This window comes from Sceloporus undulatus, unplaced genomic scaffold (genome assembly GCF_019175285.1).
Source record: "Sceloporus undulatus isolate JIND9_A2432 ecotype Alabama unplaced genomic scaffold, SceUnd_v1.1 scaffold_23147, whole genome shotgun sequence".
Lineage (NCBI taxonomy): Eukaryota > Metazoa > Chordata > Lepidosauria > Squamata > Phrynosomatidae > Sceloporus > Sceloporus undulatus.
Genome location: NW_024826062.1, coordinates 1 through 984, shown reverse-complemented (window position 1 = coordinate 984; position 984 = coordinate 1). Strand labels below are relative to the sequence as shown.

The 984-nt window shown below is 45.8% G+C and overlaps 1 long non-coding RNA gene across 1 annotated transcript in view; it reads left to right on the top strand.

The window, feature by feature from the left end:
• The window catches only part of LOC121918671, a 1,117-nt gene extending 571 nt beyond the window's left edge, over positions 1-546 (top strand). The window contains exons 2-3 of the long non-coding RNA XR_006101276.1: positions 97-173; positions 434-546. This is a non-coding gene — a long non-coding RNA (uncharacterized LOC121918671). The remainder of the gene's footprint in view (positions 1-96; positions 174-433) is intronic.
• The last annotated feature ends 438 nt before the right edge of the window (positions 547-984 follow it).

The window sequence follows — 984 nt, the reverse complement described above, 5'->3', positions numbered from 1 at the left end:
CTTTGTTTCAGACCATTTATACTAATTGTAATTAGTTTTATTTGTTCACTGCTTTATCACATGTGGGTTTTTATCTTTTGTTTGCTCTCCTTGTAGCTATGAAGGTGAAAAAGGTCCATGGATTATATGAGGGAGAAGGAAGGGCATGTTTTCAAGGGGGCAATGTTTATAAGGTGGGTATATTTAATGTTTTGCTTCCTGAGCTTCAAAGCACACAATGTGCCAGGCCCCTCTCATCCCCTGACATTGAATGTGGGCCCAGAGGGTGGCTTTTCCTGACCCTTTCCCACTGATCTCTGGTCCCATCCCATGCCCAAGTCTTAAGCCCCATCCACACACACTCACACACCCCTGCCTCAAAAAGGATGGTTTTCTAGGTATTAAAACACCTTTATGGGTAGATATAGTGATGAACATCTCTTTAATTTTGAAGGGCATGTTTTCGGAGGGCCTCATTACACTTGGGCCGATGGAGTTAAGTATGAGGTAACACATTGTTAAATGGATCATCATTACAGCTGTTTGTAGTGAGGGCCAGGGCAAGGTCTTTGAGGTGACATCGCAATGGGACTCAAGCAACCACTTTATTCCACGCAGAGATTTCACCCGTTTTGCCGACTGGCGTTTTGTTTACGGAGCTCGCCTGAATGTTGTGCCTCTTAATGGCACCGTTAAAACTGGCAACCACGACAGACGTTGCCATCATCGTGGTCATCCAAACGAGATGCTTCCACATGTGCTCTGCAACTGCCCTCCACACTTGACATCCTGGAAACATCGGCACGATGCTGTGATGAATAGACTGGCTAAAGCTATCCCAGGTTCAATGGGCACCATTTCTCTCAATCGAACTATGCCTGGGACAGACAGCCAGCTGAGACCTGACATATGAAGAAGATGAAGACCACAAGAAGATTACTATTGTAGATGTCACCATCCCCTTTGAAAACAGGAAGCCAGCCATGAGGGAGGCCAGAGAACGGA